The 14,097-nt window shown below is 36.1% G+C and overlaps 1 non-coding gene across 1 annotated transcript; it reads left to right on the top strand.

The window, feature by feature from the left end:
* Nucleotides 1-277: 277 nt before the first annotated feature.
* LOC130026688 (U6 spliceosomal RNA) lies at nucleotides 278-384 on the top strand. The gene has a single exon (XR_008792889.1). It is a non-coding gene; the product is annotated as a U6 spliceosomal RNA (small nuclear RNA).
* Nucleotides 385-14,097: the final 13,713 nt, after the last annotated feature.

Here is a 14,097-nt window from a genome sequence, read left to right as displayed (position 1 = left end):
ACCTTAAATATCATCATTGATCAACTCTACTGTGATCCGGTATCTAGATGGTATATGATCTCATTCTCTTAACCTTTCAGATGAATACAAAAGTACTAATTATTTAGATTTTGAATATACAATCAACATTAAATGTTATTGCATCAGACAAATAAGGTTAAAACAAATAGACTTCTTTTGCTCAAGAGACAGCATATCTTCCTCACCAGGATAGGATCTTGGTAAAACACCTTGCCTTTCCCTTAGTTTCCTAAACTGTAAAAATGTAACCAATGCAGTGCTCACTTTGGGAGCACATATACTAAAATTGGAATGATACAGAGAAGATTAGCATGGCCCCTGAGCAAGGATAACATGAAAATTCGTGAAGTGTTCCATATTTTTACCAAGAAATCCAGTGTCACATCTTAGTCCGCATACCTACACACCAACATGAAGAAACAGCGCTAATCCCCACCATGTGGGGAGAACGATGTAAAGGGTCCAGAAGTCTCAGTAAGGCTACTCACCTAAACAACCTCTCTGAGAAAGAATTCATATATGAAGTCATGAAGATGTTCAATGGCCTCAATGAAACAGTCAGAGAGATATCCAGTAACATGACAGAAACAATTGAGAAACTGGAAAACTACACACAGAAATGTCATGAATAAAAGATTTCGTAGAAGAAATACAAAAGTTAGCCTGTGCCCTCAAGAGTAGAAAGACCACAGCTGAAGACAAAATCAGTGAGCTGGAAGGTCAGCTGCACCAAGCCAACAGGCAACAACGAACAATGGGGAGAGACCTCAAAATAGCTCGAGAGCAAATCAGAGTCCTAGGAGATGATTCCAAGAGGAACAAAATTAGAATCCTTGGAGTTGCAGAAGGCCAGGGAAACAATTCCAATGAAAAAGCCATGGTTAAACAAATCATTGCTAAAAAATTCACAGTGCTGGACAATACAGCCATTCACATCCAAGGAGCTCGTAGAGTGCCAGGTAAAAGAGACCCTAACAAAAGCACTCCAAGACATATCATAGTTAGAATGATCGATGCCACAGATAGAGACACAATACTTCAAGCAGCAAGGTCAAAGAAGGAAATCACATACAAAGGAGCACCTCTTAAATTCACAGCAGATCTATCAGAGTAAACACTCCAAGCACAAAGGCAATGGTGGATATAGTGAAAAAACTCATTGAAATGAATGATTCACCAAGAATACTCTATCCGGTGAAACTCTCACTCAAACTCGGAGGAACCGTACACTATTTTCTAGATAAACAGCAGCTCAGGAACTTCATAGACTCAAAACCAAACCTAAAAGAAGGGCTAAAGGGGCTACTATAAGACAAGACAAACCTTACAAACACAACAGACTCTTACAGAAAGATGACACAAAACCCCATAACAATAATCTCTCTCAATGTCAATGGTCTAAATTCACTAATTAAGAGACAAAGAGTGGCAAAATGGATTCAGAGACAGAACCCAACATTCTGCTCCCTACAAGAAACTCATCTCCACAGTCAGAGCAAACACAGAATCAAAGTTAAAGGGTGGAAAACAGCATTGCAAGCAAACAGTTCCCTCAAAAAAGCTGCGGTGGCCATACTAGTATCCAACAACATAAATTTCAGGTTGAAAAATATTAGAAGGGACAACGAAGACTATTTTATATTCATCAATGGATACTTCAACAGGAAGAAATCACACTCTTAAATGTATACGCACCTAATGGGGGAACAGCTAAATATTTAAAACAACTGCTAACAGATTTTAAGGAGGACATTGCTAGCAAAAAATAGTAGTTGGAGACTTTAGCATCACCTTATCACCGCTAGATAGACCAACAAGAACAAAAAATCAGCAAGGAAACATTGGCTTTGAAAGAAAGTATAGAAGAGAGAGGGCTTATAGACCTATACAGAGCTTTACATCCCAAAAAGAAAGAATACACATTCTTCTCCAGTGCACATGGAACATTTTCCAAAATAGACCATGTGCTAGGACACAAAATATACCTCAAAGAATCAGGAAGATAGAAATAGTATCGACAATCTTTTCAGACCATGATGCACTGAGAATAGAAGTAAATCACACACAGACACGGAGAACCAAATCCAACACCTGGAAATTAAACAACTCAATGTTGAACAATGAGTGGGTCAGGAAAGAAGTCAAGCACGAAATCAAAAGATACCTGGAAGAAAAAAAGAGAATGAAGACACGAGCTACCAGAACTTATGGGATGCAGCTAAAGCCATGTGAAGGGGAAAATTTATAGCTCTGCAAGCATTTCTCAGGAAGGAAGAAAGGGCCCACATAAACAACTTGACTTCACAGCTCAAGATCTTGGAAAAGGATCAACAAAAGGAGCCCAAATCAGGCAGAAGAGATCATAAAACTTAGAGAAGAAATCAACGACATGGAAACCAAAAAAAAAAATCCAAAGATCAATGAAACCAAAAGCTGATTCTTCGAGAAAATAAATAAGTTAGATAAACCACTAGCAAGATTCACAAAGAAAGAGAGAGAGAGAGAACCCTAATTAACCGAATCAGAAATGAGAAGGGGGATATCACAACAGAAACCAAAGAAATTCAAAAGATCATCAGAGACTACTTTGAAAGTCTGTTTGCCATGAAACAAGAAAACCTAGAAGAAATGGATAAATTCCTGGATTCCTATCATCTCCCAAGGCTGAATCAAGAAAATCTAGAAGACCTGAATAGACCTATTAACATCAAGGAAATTGAAACGGTAATCAAGAATCTTCCCAAAAACAAAAGTCCAAGTCCAGATGGATTCACTAGCAAATTTTTACAAACATTTAAAGAGGACATATTTCCAGTTCTTCTCAAGCCTTTCCAGGAAATTGAAGAAACAGAAACTCTCCCAAAGAGTATGTATGAAGCCCATATCTCTCTAATACCAAAAGGAAACAAAGAAACCACAAAAAAAGAAAACTACAGGCCAATATTCCTGATGAAAACAGATGTGAAGATTCTCAACAAAATATTAGCAAATAGAATTCAACAACTCATCAAAAAGATCATACACCATGACCAAGTGGGATTCATCCCAGAGATGCAAGGGTGATTTAACATTCGGAAATCAATCAACATAATCCATCATATCAACAAAGGAAAAGATAAAAACCATATGATCATATCAATAGATGAAGAGAAAACATTTGACATGATCTAGCAACCGTTTATGATGAAAACCCTCGCCAAAATGGGTATAGAGGGGACTTTTCTCAATATTGCTAAAGCCATCTACCACAAGCCTACAGCAAGCATCATCTTCAATGGGGAAAAACTGAGAACCTTCCCCCTAAGATCAGGGACAAGAAAAGGATGCCCACTCTCTCCACTGTGGTTCAATACTAGAAGTACTTGCAATAGTGATTAGGCAAGAAAAAGATATTAAGGGCATCCAGGTAGGAAAGGAAGAAATCAAGCTCTCACTATTCGCAGATGATATGATACTATACTTAGAGAATCCTAAAACCCCACCAAGAAACTCTTAGAAACAATAGACTTGTATAGTAAAGTTGCAGGCTATAAAATCAATACTCAAATGTCCATGACTTTCCTATATGCAAATAGTGAGAGAGAAGAAAGAGACATGAAGAAAACAATCCCATTCACAATTGTTCCCCAGAAAGTCAAGTACCTAGGAATCAGCTTAACTAAGAAAGTAAAATACCTATACAAAGAAAACTACAAAAGCTACTTAAGGAAATAAAAGAGGACACGAGAAAATGGAAAGATATCACCTGCTCATGGATCGGGAGAATTAACATTGTCAAAATGGCAATACTTCCCAAAGCATTATACAAATTCAATGTAATTCCTATAACAATACCCATGACATTCTTCAAAGAAATGGAGCAAACACTCCTGAAATTCATATGGAACAATAAGCCCCCACAGATAGCTAAAGCAATTCTTGGGAAAAGGAAAATGGGAGGAATCAACCTCCCTAACTTCAAACTCTACTACAAAGCAGTAATCATTAAAACAGCATGGTACTGGAACAAAGGCAGAGCTGCAGACCAATATACTGACATCTCCCCCCCAAACATATGATCATCTAATTTTTGATAAGGGAGCAAGAAATTTGAAGTGGAGCAAGGAAAGCTTCTTTAATAAATTGCGTTGACAAAACTGGACAGCTACATGCAAAAAAAAATGGGCTCAGATCACTGCCTAAAACCATGTACAAAAGTAAGATTAAAATGGATTAAAGACTTCAACATCAGACTGAAATCCATTAGGTACTTGAAGACAAGTTTGGCAATACCCTCCACAACACTGAACATAATAGTATCTTCAAAGATGTCACACCACTGGCCAAACAAGTGAAAACAGAGATAGACAATGGGACTATCTTAAACTAAGAACTTTCTGCATCTTCAAAGAAACAGTGACCAAAATACAAAGACAGTTTACAGTATGGAAAAGGATATTTGTCCATTACTCATCCAACAGGGGGTTGATAATAAGGATAATCAAAGTACTGGTTGAACTCCACAAGAAGAAAACATCCAACCCCATCAAAAAATGGGATGACAAAATGAACAGAAACTTTCGCAAAGAAGAAATTCGAATGGCTAAAAGGCTCATGAGAAAATGCTCTACATAATTAATCATCAGGGAGATGCAGATCAAAACAACAATGAGATATCATCTCACACCACAGAAACTGGCACACATCCAAAAGAACAAAAGCAACCGGTGCTGGCACAGATGTGGCGAGAAAGGGACACTCCTTCACCGCTGGTGGGAATGCCGACTGGTTCAGCCCTTTTGAAAAGCAGTCTGGATAATTCTCAAAAAATTAGAAGTTGAGCTACCATTTGACCCAGCAATAATACTCCTGGGAGTATATCCCAGAGAGGCAAACAAAGTAAAGTCGAAGTGACATCTGCACTTGTTTGTTTATTGCAGCACTCTTTATAATAGCTAGAATCTGGAAAAAACCTGAGTGCCTGAGAACAGATGACTTGTTAAAGAAACTTTGGTACATCTACACAGTGGAGTACTATGTAGCTGTTAGAAAAGATGAAGTAATGAAATTTACATACAAGTGGTATTACATGGAAAGTAACATGCTAAGCGAAATGAGTCAGAAACAGAGGGACAGACATAGCAAGACTGCATTCATCTGGGGAACAAAAAGTAACAAATTAGGAGACTAACACTCAAGAATAGCCAAGACATGTACCAGGAGGACATATGGCTTGGAGGCCAGCTCAGATAGAGAAGGAAGTGCCAAGTAAGGGGTGTTGGGAGGATCCTCCCAGGATGGGAGATGCATGTTGAAAGTAGACTATAGACTGAACATGATTGCCACTCAATGTCTCTTTTGCAAACCACAGCACCCAAAATGAGAGAGAGAACAAAAGGGAATGCCCTGCCACAGAGGCAGAGTAGAATGGGGGCATGGGTGGTGGGAGGGATACTGGGATCAGTGGTGGTGGAGAATGGGCACTTGTGGAGGGATGGGTACTCGATCATTGTATAACTGAAACCCAAGTACAAAAATTTGTAAGTCTATAACTGTACCTCATGGTGTGTCACTGATAAAAATTTAAAAAAAATATATGTAACCAATTCACTCCTTTTAGAATATAGATATTATAAGTCATATACGATTAGTAGCCTGTCACAAAATTCAACAAATATGTTGGGGATGGGGTGGAAGGAGAGGGAGAAATGCATCTTTTAACATAGTTTCCATGGATTAGATAAATTAGAAAGATTATTTGTCTGCAATTATGAGAACTTTATAGTCTGTGGAGCACATTTATATACCTTGTTTTTGATTTTCCACACATTACTTTAAAGGGATGATTGTACTTCTCAATATATAATGTATACCTTGAGTCTTAAGGAATAATTTGGATAAGATCTTATAACACAGCCTGAAGAGATAGTACAGTGATTAAGTTGCTTGATCTACATGCAGTCAAAATGGTTTTGATCCTTGACATGATACATGGCTTCTCAGCACTGCCAGGGGTGGTCTCTGAGTGCAGTACCAGGCATAAACCCTCAATGCAGCTGTGTATGGCTTTTCTATGACTCCATCCACAAAGAAAATAAAGAGACCATGTAGCACATTAAGTCATATTTTCTACTGCAATATGTAAAATGCTTCTTCTAATCATATGTTCTGTTCCGGGTGAAAATAAAAGTTGTTATTTAAATTAAAACATTTTGTGACTGAAACAATATAGCATTTACAATTATACGAGGACCATGAATATACTAGTACAATCTTGAGCAAAGAGAAACCTGAAATTTTCTTGATAAAATCCAAGTATTGTGAGATTGAAATATTTGTATGATATTACCAAACCAATGTCAGTTTTGACTACCCTGAATAGATATTTATATTGATCTTAAAATATTTTGAGAAAGAACATAAATGAAAGAATATTGACTTTTTGTCATAGGGAAAGGAAATGCAAAGTAATAGCTTAGTTGCAAATTATATCTGTCTTCTTGGATAAGGCATAGTATCATTTTATGCTCCTTCAATTCTCTGTGATATAAAATGGCTCAACAGTGAAAAATATTTGGAAAATGAAAGAATTATGTTAAGAAGATAATAAATAAGCATAAACATACATTAAAATGTATTTTTTGTTTTCCATTTTATTATTTTCCTTACTAACAGGCCAAAAGATAATACAAAGTTTATAATGTTGCCTCAGAACATGTGACTTTCTAGTTCATGATTTTGTAGCATCATGGCTTGAGTGATAGGTAAAACACATGCAGGAACTCTAGTAATCAACGGGTGATGTTATAAAGACCCGTACATCTGACAGCTGAATATTTGACAATGATTTTGCACCTCATCAAGAGACAGCTTAGGTATATATAATCTATTGTTTGTTGTTAGCATTGCACAATTACAAGTATTTAAAAAATAAAATGTAAATCATTTCAATAAATGGTATCCTGGATGTTTCATGTCATGGGGGAGTGGGTGATGAGAGAAGCATCTTCTCAATATTTTCTTAAAAAAGGAAAAATAAATAACTAAAAATACTTCATATCACACTTCATCTATTTCTTCTCTCTCTAATGAGTCAGTTTTACAGTGAATGAATGGATCAAATGGATCAAGTACTTTTAACTGTCTACTTTTGTTTTGGAATACAAGCTCAACCACTTCCCACTGTGTGACCTTGGCTGACTTAAAACCATTTGTTAAATGAGAGTAGCATTTCTCTCAAGGTGTTATTACTGAGATTAAGTGAGATAACACAAGTAAGGTTCTAGAAATGTGAAAAGTACATAGTAAGCATTAAAAAGACAATTTTATTGAACTTATTATGAGGTCATATTGCTTTTGATGGCATTCATGCTGTTCTTGATCATCGTGTCTTAAACTAACACAGCTTGTGCTTCAGCCTACATGACATTTAAAAAAAAATCTCCAAAGAACTCAAACCCCTCAAACTTCATGAGTTCATGACTCTCTTAGAGGCCTTTAACAAAGAATAAAATGCAAACAAGAGAAGCAACTCCAGAAGTCCAAAAAGAATTCAAAAGAGAGAAAATTAACCACTGAAAGGGCTAGTGATTTAAGTTTATCCTGGTGGAGTGAGAAGACAGCAAAGGCGGAAAGAAATGGAGAGACCTTATACCATAGGTTGAAATAATTTTCAATACTTAAAATGCTGTCTATATCCCTTCCCTTCACTTATTTCATTCACCCAAATCTTTGAATAAAGGACAAGAAAGTAATGGTCGCCCACAGGGCATTTTCTGGACAAAGAAGGTTCCCAGAGCTGCAAATTTCCTAAGTAACACCTGGGGATAAATTGGTTCACAGGAATGAATATTCCATTGTTGTTTTGAGGATTTCTTTGTAAGTATCTTGCTTCAAGAATGAAGGGTGACGTCAGTCAGGAAAAAGCCCCAGCGAATCCTAGGACTTATTGCTCCAATTAAGCAGGAAGACACGTTAGAGCATGAAAGATTGGGTAATAATTCATACCTGTTGTTTTTCAATGTTAACTGTGAGCATAAAACAGACTGCCCTCACTTAAGCATGAATTCTTTTTACACAATAGCTCAAGGCCTTGAATATTTAATTGCATTTTTTCTTTAAGAAAATTACTTATAAGGAAATGTTGAAAAATAATCTCTGGAAAAATTCATACCTCATGAAAAATAAATCTGGGTAAATTGAGTTATGAAAGATCTATTTCAGTAGGAGCAAAATCTTTGAAGTTCTTTTCCTGTTTTTTAAAAAAATCAACTTCCCAGATGATAAATTTATAGCATAATAGGTTTTTGGGGTATGACAGAAGTTTTCTGTCAGCCTGGAGCTTCCAGGTCAAATTGGGTTTAAATAACTTCTTGTCACTCTTCCTTCCAAGATACTGGCACTGCCTTTTTGAGGTGGAACATGGATTACAGATTTTAAATCTTTATTTGTGTGTGTGTGTGTGTGTGTGTGTGTGTGTGTGTGTATTGCCTGTGTTGCTTAGGACTTACTCGTTGCTCTGTGCATCACTCCTTGGGATGCTTGGGGACCATATGCCATGCTGAGAAATGAACCAGGGTCTGTTACATGCAAGACAAGTGCCTAAAACTTTTACTAGGATGGCAAGAATTTCTTTTTATGAGAAAATATCTTGCTTTTCATATCAGCAGCTGGTCAATTTGTGCATAATCTCGGCCTGATTTGGTGGCAAGAGGTGTGTGTGTGTGTGGGGGGGGGGGGGGGGTGGCTGGCGGCGGTCTCCAAGTGGCTCAGGAGGCTAGGCAAACTGGCAATTGTTGGCAATCTGGGCTCAAAACTTGATGCAACTGTAGAGGATACAATACTGCCTGGACCCTATAGAACCGGGATTAGCTAGTCCTACCAGTCAATATATAGAGATTTCCAGGGCTGCATTTAGTGATCATTGGAGGACCATAATGTACTACCTAACCAGGGGCAGCAAAATGCAAGGCAAGTCCCTTTTCTTTGTACTGTCTCTCTGATCCCAGACCTTTTTTTTGTTGTTGTTCTCTATAAAAATTACTTTGAAATTAAGTACCTGAAAATTTTTATTCAGTTGACCAGAAGACAGAGGTACGGTTCACCAATATCAGTGAATATAAAATTTGGAGTCAAATGACCTGATTTTTGTTTTTTGGGGGTTACTTTTATCAGTGCTCAGAGTTTACTCCTAGCTAGGAGCTCAGGGATCACTCCTGGCAGGGCTGAGGATCCGTATCTGGTGCTAGGGATGGAACTTTGGTTACACATGTCTAAGGCCCTACCCACTGTGCTATCTCTTGGGCCCCCAAATGGCCTAATTTCAAATTGGTTTGCCATTACCTTAGCAAGGAGAACTTGAGAATATTCATATTCTTTAAACCTCAATGTTTTCAATTGCAAAGAGGATACTTCTACTTGTGATGATTCATGTGGGAATTAAAACAGTAATATGCAAAATCACAGAGCAATCAAGTAGAAAAAACTACTATAGTTCATTCTAAATATCTTGGGATATAAAATATTTCTGGGGACCCTTTTGACCAGTAGTTTACTTAATGGCAACAGTAACAGAGTTGTTTGTATATTGTAATATGAAGTTCCCATTCAAGAATGCTGAGTTATACCCGGATGCAGAGGTTTCCCTGTGATTCAAGCCAATCATATACAATCACAGTGTGATTTTTTTGGGAAACTCACATTGCAAAAAACATAATTATACAGCATAATTGGCAAGGAGTGGGACATACAAATTGCTTGGCGAGATGTTGGGGACTGGAACAAGAGAGATCTTTGCAGCATCCTTTGTAAGAAGGGGAGGATTGCTTCTCTAAGTGAAAGTTTCCATAATTTTTGTCAAAATCTGGAGAAGGCTTCAGAACCACACATGTGGAGTCCATACTATATCTCAACTTGAACCAATTGCTGCCTAAATTTTTTCTGTTATTCATAAGTATATTATCAGGACCACCTATTAATATTATTTTTGGACCAGGTCTCCCAGTACAATTTGGATTTTTAAGTCTTCTCTTAATATTTGAATGTCTCATTGTCAATGCCCTTGCAAACCAGTTATTGTCTTTTAATTAATAATGTAGTTACCCTATTTCAATTTCTCAGAATCTTTATCAGGGGCATTCATTGTCAGTACTCATAATATCTCTGCCAGTTAAGATAACTACAAATTTAGTAAATACTCGAAAGTAAACAAAAATGATAACCATTCCTTAAATAGGAAGAAGTAAGAAAAAAGGACACCATGAAGAATATATGTGGGGTTGTATACTGAATTAGTTAGGTTCTAGTTGAAGAGATTTGAGATGCAAATCAATAAAAATAATATCAAGTAGGAAATAAAAAGCCTTCATAAAATGGAGACCAAGTGCTTCTAGAATTCAGAGGGGAAAGATTATACTATATCTGTGGGAAGTCAGAGAAGACATTGCAACAAGGACCTGTGGTACATGTAATTTTAATATTTGAATGACTGGACTCATAATTATATTGATTTAAAATTTTCAGATCAAAAAGATCCACATTAAATCCTACACAAACTCTGGTCAGGTTATACCATGTCCAAGTTCAATGTATGATCTCTGATTACAGAAACCTATGGCCATAAAATCAGTAACCATACAAAACAAGAATCAGTTTTTTTCTCCCCAGAGGATAGTTGTTAATTGCCCAGTAGTCTTTGCTGTAACATACTTTTACAAATTTCCCTAGTTTGAGGAGATTGAAACATTAGAAATGATAAAAGGAAAGTAGGACTGATTTTTTGTCTTTAGAAACTGCATTATGGCTTAGTGCTAAAAATAAAAACGTTGCTTGTCTTCTTAGGGAATGTTGTCTGACTCTCCTTATTTATTTTCTTACCTGCTTTCTCTCTCCATCTTCTTTCATGTTATTTGAATTTCTATTCATCCTTTTGTCCACCAAAAGGCATTCATCAAACATTAAGTTTCTAGTTTAGAACTTAGGTACTGTTGGAGTTAAGAAAATGAATAAAGCCACACACTGCACCAATTACTATGTAAAAGAGGTGAGGAATTTCAGGAGTTACATCCAAACAGGGTCTGGGAAGTGGATGTTCTTTATGAAATGCCTGAGAGGTTAAGCTTTTTAATGTATTTCTATTTCTAGATGTGTTTATGCGTGCTGTTAGGAGCTAACTTTGATTTTTGTCTAGTGTTGCTTAGGACTTCTTATGTGACTAGCACTTTAAAATTCAAATATAAAAAGATTCTTCTCTGATTAGATAGAATTGTAGGCATAAAGAAAAACAAGGGCAGAGTTTGAAAAACTGCTTGCAAACATTCTAAAACAATGTGGAACTAAAATGTAGAAGGTGATAGAAGGAAAGAATAGGTTTACCTTTCCCTTCTGTTTTCTGGTTTTAGAAGTGCCTAGTCATGAATAATTTTGTAGGTAGAAATTACTTATGATCTTTCAAGACGATCTGAAGGGTAAGAGAAAAGCTACAGCACAAAAATATTTATCCCTTTGTATCCTGAAATCTGAGGATAAGCAGTTTAACTCTCTATTGTAGTTACAGCTCTCTTCGGTACACTTTTTTTGGATAATGTATCCTCCTCTTGCAAAATTATAAAATAAATCGCCAAACTCTTTCGGAAAATTTGAAGTTGTCTTTTATTCAGAATGACATAAGCAAATCAGAATTTTGTTATTTGAAAATATGATCCAATTCCCTTGATTATAACCAGGAAAATGCAAATTATTAGATTGATTTACCTCTTTACATGGAACTCTAGGACATATATATCTGTGAGGTAAAGTAAATAGAAAAATAGATGTTTACCTGAAAAAAATGTCAACTTGCTCGCTTGTAATACTTAGACAGTTTTCATTCCTGTTTATTTTCTGGCCTCTGATTATCAAAGTATCTGCCTCATTTGTCTCATTCACTCTGAAAATGGGTAGGTGGCATTAGATTATACAAAGATTGTATAGCTTCAAACTGATAATAGAGAGCCTGTCCAGTTCTGCAAGTTGGATTAGTTGACACAAGGAAGAAAGATAGAATACATTTGCATTCATTGGTTCAATGGGGTTTGTTGCTGAAGTATGTTGTAACATATTATCTCCTCACTACTCTGTAACTGACATATGCCCAATTGCCTTATATACTTTAGAAGCAACTGCCCTTTTATCTTGAAGAACAATTAAGTCTTCTGAAGGCTAAATGTTTCCAAAGAAGAAACTAAAAAGCCAGAATACAGTTTAATTTATTGAAAGTTATTTATAATTTAGTACTTACTGTCCCGAAAGTGCCTGTCCCCTTGGAAATATGATTCAGATGCCCTGAACTGAAGAAACATTTTCCTTTTTCCTGTGTAAAATATGAAACAAAAGACAACTGAAAAACACTTCATTAAAACAGTTCCTTTGTCCTTTTGACAATGAAATTTGAAAAGAGACATGCCAGTTTGGCTATGTGGGTGGTCCTCTTTCTATGCTAACCTTCTCATGACCTCACGAAAAAATACACAAAAAATTTCTTGATGGTTCTAGAGATTTAAAAAATATGTGTTGAAAAGCAATAGTCGCATGTACTCTGGAATTCCAGAAAATATATCTAATAAAACTCGTATGTTGAAAGCTGAAGAATCTGTCCAAGAACTTTGATTTTGTCCTTACCTTAATGTCCCCAGGATCTTGAATATTTTCAAAGCTGAGCAGTTAGTTTTCTCTAGGTACTTTATGCTACTTGATCATGTGGTCCATTCTTTCAAGGTTGATTTTGTCATCAGCTTCTTGTTAATGACATAAGACTATGTGTATACACACAGATATTATATGTGCATATATATGTATACATGTGTATATACATATATAAAACAGTTGGTACTTTTTAATGCATGTAGTACATACTAAAATATTGTAAAATATGCTCCCCAGGTGAATATCTCTGGTATGTTTCTGGAATAGTAATTCTAGACTATTCCTCGTCTCAGTTGCTAAACTTTAGAATATAGCAAGAAGGGGAGGATATTTGATCATTTGATTATTACTGAAAATTGTTAATTTTAATTTTAATTTTAAAATTAAAATTTCACAAATTTTGGATTTAAAAATTTTTAGTATCCTCGAAGTGTTTTTCAAAGTAGGTCATATGCTCCCGAGGAGAGTACTGGAAAAATGGAGGGTAATCGCAGTTTCAGGGCTGGAGCGATAGCACAGACGGTAGGGCGTTTGCCTTGCACACAGCTGACCTGGATTCGAGTTCTCCGCCCCTCTCAGAGAGCCTGGCAAGCTACCGAGAGTATCTCACTCACACGGCAAAGCCTGGCAAACTACCCGTGACGTACTCGCTATGTCAAAAAAAAGAAAAAAAAAACAGTAACAAGTCTCACAATTTGTTGTGAGACATTACTGGTGCTCTCTTGAGCAAATCAATATCTTCAACAAGGGGAAGATAGTGCTATAGTGCTAATAGTAGTTTCAGATGTAATTGAAGAACACTTTACTTTCGCTTAAAGTAGGTAGATTCAGAGTGGAATGCCTGGAGATTTTTTTTTTCTGAAAAGGGGTGTGTAGACCGAATCAATTTGGGAACTCTGGTCTAAGAAAAATGAATCCTGTTATCAGAAAAATTGCTTTCAGATTAATTTGCATCATCAATCTGGTAATAGTTTGATACTTTTGAGAAATAAAAAAATGAACAATGTAAGTTTACTTTGGTTAACATTCTCTGTTAAATAAAATTTGGTGCTTTAGATTTAAGTATTAACCTATATTTTGTAAAGTTATGAAATAGAAATAGTTCTATTTTGATGTTGTTTCAAAGTAACATTGTCTAGCTTTGATTGGGGAAAAACCAACAATAGTATGGACGAGTTCTAGTTTTAGTAATATATCTCTGCTAAATAGAACACAAAACACTTTTTAGAAAACTTCTCATGAAGTTTTAGAGAGTGTATCTTCTTTTCTTGAAATGTCACAAGTTTAAAACATTGAAATAATTATACTACAAACTACCTGTATAATAGTTATTCTAACGTGTACTTTCTAGCACATTTCTCACCTTTTGCCATTTGATTTGACATGAATCATGCTTATAGAATGTTTGGCAGGATT

This window comes from Sorex fumeus, unplaced genomic scaffold, assembly GCF_029834395.1.
Source record: "Sorex fumeus unplaced genomic scaffold, SorFum_2.1 ptg000034l, whole genome shotgun sequence".
Classification (NCBI taxonomy): domain Eukaryota; kingdom Metazoa; phylum Chordata; class Mammalia; order Eulipotyphla; family Soricidae; genus Sorex; species Sorex fumeus.
Note: the sequence above shows the minus strand (reverse complement) of the source record. Positions and strands in the feature narration are given on the sequence as shown.